Source organism: Hyperolius riggenbachi, chromosome 1, assembly GCF_040937935.1.
Source record: "Hyperolius riggenbachi isolate aHypRig1 chromosome 1, aHypRig1.pri, whole genome shotgun sequence".
Taxonomy (NCBI): Eukaryota; Metazoa; Chordata; class Amphibia; order Anura; family Hyperoliidae; genus Hyperolius; species Hyperolius riggenbachi.
In genome coordinates, this window is record NC_090646.1 from 47,746,686 (window position 1) to 47,752,941 (window position 6,256).

Below are 6,256 nucleotides of genomic sequence, written 5' to 3' on the forward strand. Positions count from 1 at the left end.
TCTACCTCCAGCTTAAGCTCAGCAGGAACCCCCCCTCACCTGGGTCCCCCATATGTGCTCCCCCTCCAGCTTAAGCTCAGCAGGAACCCCCCCCCCCTCACCCCTCACCTGGGTCCCCCATGTGCGCTCCCCCTACTGCTTAAGCACAGTAGCAGTCACCACTATTAGTAAGAGGCAGCGGGCGGGGATGACTCACCTCTTCCGCGTTCCATCGTGCGTTCCACTGTCGTCACTTCCTGCAATACCGCACACTGTATTGGTGTAATTTGCCTTTTTAAACCAGAAGGAAATCTGCAATAATTCAGCTACAAGTGAACATTTGTGGTTACCCACACTGCACTGCTACTAAATATGCAAATTACCCCTTTTCCCCCTTGGTAAGCCAAGCAAGCATCCAGAGCCGCTGGTGTATAGCAAGCGTATAGCTTTAAATTTTACACAGTCATATCAAACCCACATGTAGACAGCCTGTTTCAGACTTTTGGTCCTCATCAGTACATGGCAGGGATTGATAAGGCTGTATGAGATAGGGCTTGGACCAGTACAACAGAGTAACCAAGCAGCTCAGGGTGACCCAAACCACTCGGAATGTATAGGGGGATAAAAGGGACCAAACAGACCTCCTACTAAAAAAAGCAAAGCTTAGTGTAATTTGTCTTCCTAAAACAGAAGGAAATATGCAATAATTCAGCTATAAGTGAACATTTGTGGTTACCCACAATGCACTGCTACTAAATATGCAAATAATTCCTTTTCACCCTTAGTAAGCCAAGCAAGCATCCAGAACCACTAGCGTATAGCAAGCCTATAGCTTTAAATTTTCCACAGCCATATCAAACCCACATGTGACAGCCTGTTTCAGACATTTGGTCCTCATCAGTACATAGCAGGGATTGATATGGCTGTATGAGATAGGGCTTGGACCAGTACAACAGAGTAACCAAGCAGCTCAGGGTGACCCAAACTACTAAGAATGTATAGGAGGATAAAAGAGACCAAAAAGCCCTCCTACTAAAAAAAAGCAAAGCTTGGTGTAATTTTCCTTCTTAAAACAGAAGCAAATCTGCAATAATTCAGTTATAAGTGAACATTTGTGGTTACCCACAATGCACTGCTACTGAATATGCAAATTATCCCTCTTTGCCCTTGGTTTGATAACACTACTTCTTCTTCTTGCTTGGACCAGCCCCTTCTTCCTGCTTGGACCGGCCCTGGGGGCAGGGCGCTACTTCTTCTTCTTGCTTGAAGGTTGAGGCACTTACTCTATTATATATATATACTAGCTGATTGCCCGGCGTTGCCCGGGTATGTATTTGGCTGGTGTTGGCTCCGCCCACTTTTCCTAACCCTAACACACAAGGACTCAATGACCTAGTTTGTGAGCTTTGCATTGTTTGGCATCAATAATTTGCTTTGAAATGAAACAAATATGATTGGCTGTGGCTCCACCCTCTTTTCTGAATTTGAACCCCAGTCACCCAATGACCAACTGTAACTGTTTTTAAGCTTGTGTCCTTAAAGGGGATCTTTCGCGAAAAAAGTAAGCAGATAGAAAATGTGACAGATGACAGGTTTTGGGCCAGTCCATCTTTTTAAGGGGGATTCTCAGGGCTTTCTTTGTTTTCAACAGCATTTCCTGAACAGCAGTTTAACTGCAAAAATAGCAAGATACCAGCCGGCCTCCCTAATCACTTGCACACTATTATGTCAGTTAAATTTTGCAACTGTTGTTCAGGAAATGCTGTTGAAAACAAAGAAAGCCTGGCCCAAAACCTGTCATCTGTCACATTTTTTAACTGCCTACTTTTTTCGCGAAAGAACTCCTTTAACAGTGCAAGAATGGCAGCAATTGAATATTCCCCTTGAAAAGCAATACATGAATTTGGCTTTTGTAGACTCCACCCTCTTTTATGAATATTAATCCCAGTCACCCAGTGACCAACTGCGCAAAGTTTGAGAACCCTACCATTAACAGTGTAAGAATGGCTGCAGTTTACATTTTCCCAGGGAAATTTGTATTAGTCTCCGCCCACTGCTGACCCAGCATTGCCTGGGTATGTTTTTGGCTGGTGTTGGCTATGTCCACTTTTTCTAACAGTAACAGACAATTACTTAATGACTCAATGACCAAATTTGTGAGCTTTGCGGTCTTTGGCATCAATAATTGGCATTGAACTGAAACAAATCTGATGGGCTGTTTGTGTCTCCACCCCTTTTCTGAATTTGAACCCAAGTCACCCAATAAATAACTGTACCCAGTTTGGGGCTTGTGCCATTAACAGTGCAAGAATGGCAGTGATGAAATATTCCCCTTGAAAATCAATACATGATTTTTGATTGGCTTTTGTAGGCTCCATCCACTTTTATGAATAATAGCTGATGAATCGGCATTGCCCAGGTATGTATTTGGCTGGTGTTAGCTCCGGCCACTTTTTCTAACCCTAACACACAAATACTCAATGATCACGTTTGTGAGCTTTGGGGTCTTTGTCATCAATAATTTGTATATATTACCATAGAAATTAAACAAATCAGATTGGCTGTTTGTGGCTCTGCCCCTCTCCGGCATTTGAACCCCAGTCACCCAATGACCAACTGTAGCAGGTGAATTTTGATTGGCTATTATAGGCTCCACCCACTTCCCATAATATTAATCTCAGTCACCCAGTGACCATCTGGGCAAAGTTTGAGAACCCTGCCACTAACAGTGTAAGAAAGGCTGCAGTTTATATTTTCCTAGTGATATTTGTTTTTCACTCCGCCCACTTTTTGTTTCTTTTTCAGTTTGTGAGTTCTGGTGTCCTTGGCGTCAATAATTTGTAATTTACCAGTGAAATGAAACAAATCTGATTGGCTGTTTGGAGTTCCACCCCTTTTCTGAATTTGAACCCCAGTGACCCAATGACCAACTGTACCAGGTTTAAGGCTTGTGCCATTAACAGTGCAAGAATGGCAGCAATTACATATTCCCCTTGAAAATCAACAGGTGAATTTTGATTTTCTTTTTAGGCTCCACCCACTTTTCTAAATATTAATCCCAGTCAACCAGTGACCAAGTTTTAAGCTTTCAGGTTTCATCTACATTGTGTGAATGGAAGCAGTTTATCCAGTAAAGTAATCTGATTGGCTGATTGTGGCTTCACCCCTTTACTGGATTTGAAACCCAGCCACTTCATGACCGACTGTAGCCGGTTTGAGGCTTCTGCCATTATTAGTGTAAGAGTGGCAGCAGTTTCAATATTTCCCTTGAAAATCAATAGGTGAATTTTGATTGGCTGTTGTAGTTTTCACCCACTTTCCTGAATAATAATCCCAGTCATCCATTGACCAACTGTGTCACGTTTGAGAACCCTGCCAATAACAAAGTGGCTGGATTCAATCTAACAAATCGGATTGGCTGTTTGTGGCTCCACCCCCTTTAGTGAATTTGGACCCCAGTCACCTATCAGGCAAGAGGCCTCTGCCATTAACAGTGTAAGAATGGTAGCAATGTAAATACTCCCCTTGAAAATCAACAGGTGAAATTTGATTGGCTGTTGTTGGCTCCACCCACATTTCTGAATATTAATCCCAGTCACCCAGTGGCCCACTTTGTCAAGTTTGGGAACCCCGCCATTAAAAGTGTAAGAATGGCTGCAGTTTATATTTTCCCCTGGAAAAAATGTAGTTGTTGGCTCCGCCCACTTTTTCTAACCTTGACATACAGTCACTCAATGACCAAGTTTATGAGCTTTTGGGATTTTGGTATCAATTTGTATATTCCCATTGAAATAAGAAAAAATCTGATTGGCTGTTTGTGGCTCCGCCCCTTTCCGAATTTCAACCCCATTCACCCAGTGACTAACAGTACCAGGTTTGAAGCATCTGCTACTAACTGTGTAAGAATGGCAGCAATGTAAATATTCCCTTTGAAAATCAACAGGTGAATTTTAATTGGCTGTTGTAGGCTCCACCCACTCTCTTGAATATTCATCCCATTCACCCAGTGACCAACTTTGCAAAGTTTGAGAACCCTGCCAGTAACAGTGTAAGAATGGCTGCAGTTTATATTTTCCTAGTGAACTTTATTTTTGGCTCTGCCCACTTTTTGTAACCTTGACACACAGTCGCTCAATGACCAAGTTTGTGAGCTTTCAGGTTCCTGGCATCATAAATGTGTGAATGGAAGCAGTTTATCCACCAAGAAAGTCTGATTGGCTGTTTGTGGCCCCGCCCCCTTAGTGAATTTGGACCCCAGTCACCCAATGACCGACTGTAGCAAGTTTGAAGCCTTTGCCATTAACAGTGTAAGAATGGCAGCAGTTTTAATATTCCCCTTGAAAATCAATAGGTGACTTTTGATTGGCTGTTGTAGGCTCCACCCACTTTCCTGAATATTAATCTCATTCACCCAGTGACCAACTGTGCCAAGTTTGAAAACCCTGCCATTAACAGTGTAAGAATGGCTGCAGTTTACATTTTTCCATTTAAAATGAATGTCTGAAATTTCATTGGCTGTTTTATGCTCCACCCACTTTTCCTGGATTTGTAACCTCGGTCACCAAGTGACCAACTGTGCCAAGTGTGGGGACTCTGGCTCGATTACTGTGAGAATGGCAGCCTTTTTCATTTTTTCCATTCACTTTAATGGGTGGAATCTGATTTGCTGCTTGTAGCTTCGCCCAGGTAAGCAGGGGGGACGCGAGAGCCCCAGAACATATCATCCCAGGTAGTAAGGGATGTGTATACCAAGTTTCATTCAAATCGGTCAAGCCGTTTTCACGTGATCGCGGCACACACACACACACACGCACGCACGCACGCACGCACGCACGCACGCACGCACGCACACACACACACACACACACACACACACACACACACGATTTTATATAGATAGATAGATAGATAGATAGATAGATAGATAGATAGATAGATAGATAGATAGATAGATAGATGGGAAAGTTTGGATGTTTGGATGTTTGTTACTCGATCATGCAAAAATGGCTGAACGGATTTGAATGAAATTTGGCACACACCTGGAATAAAGTATAGGATACTTTTTATTCCCATAACCAAAAAGGGGCGGAGACAAATACAAATTTCATTGGAAAATGTAAACTGCAGACATTCTTACACTGTTAATGGTAGGGTTCTCAAACTTTGCACAGCTGGTCACTGGGTGACTAGGATTAATATTCAGAAAGGTGGGAGGAGCTTACAAAAGCCAATCATAATTCACCTATTGATTTTCAAGGGGAGTATTTACATTGCTGCCATTCTTGCACTGTTAATGGCACAAGCCTCAAACCTGGTACAGTTGATCATTGGGTGACTGGGGTTCAATTTGAGAAAGGGGGGTGGAGCCACAAACAGCCAATTAGATTTGTTTCATTCCAATGCAAATTATTGATGACAAACACCGCAAAGCTCACAAACTTGGTAATTGAGTAAATGATTAATTGTGTGTGAGGGTTAGAAAAGTGGGCACAGCCAACACCAGCCAAATACATAAGTGGGCAACAAGGGGTCATAAGTGGGTGGAGACAAATACACATTTTACTGGGGAAATGTAAACTGCAGCCATCCTTACACTGTTAATTGTAGGGTTCTCAAACTTAACACAGTTAATTACTGGGTGACTGGGATTAATATTCAGAAAAGTGGGTGGAGCCTACAAAAGCCAATCAAAAATTACCTATTGATTTTTCAGGGGAATATTTCATTGCTGCCATTCTTGCACTGTTAATGGCACAAGCCTCAAACCTGGTACAGTTGAACATTGGGTGACTGGGGTTTAAATTGATAAAAGAGGGTGGAGCCACCAACAGACGATCTTATTTGTTTCATTTGAATGCAGGTTATGGATGCCAAAAACCGCAAAGCTCACAAACTTGGTCATTGAGTAATTGAGTAATTGTGTGTTAGGGTTAGGAAAAGTGGGCGCAGCCAACACCAGCCAAATACATGATCGGGCAATACCGGGTCATCAGTGGGCGGAGACAAATACACATTTCACTGAAAAAATGTAAACTGCAGCCATTTTTACACTGTTAATGGTAGGGTTCTCAAACTTTGCACAATTGGTCACTGGGTGACTGGGATTAATATTCAGAAAAGTGGGTGGAGTCTAAAAAAGACAATCAAAATTCACCTATTGATTTTTAAGGGGAATATGTAATTTCTGCCATTCTTGCACTATAAATGGCACGAGCCTTAAACCTGGTACAGTTGGTCATTGGGTGACTGGGGTTCAAATTTAGACAAAGGGGTGGAG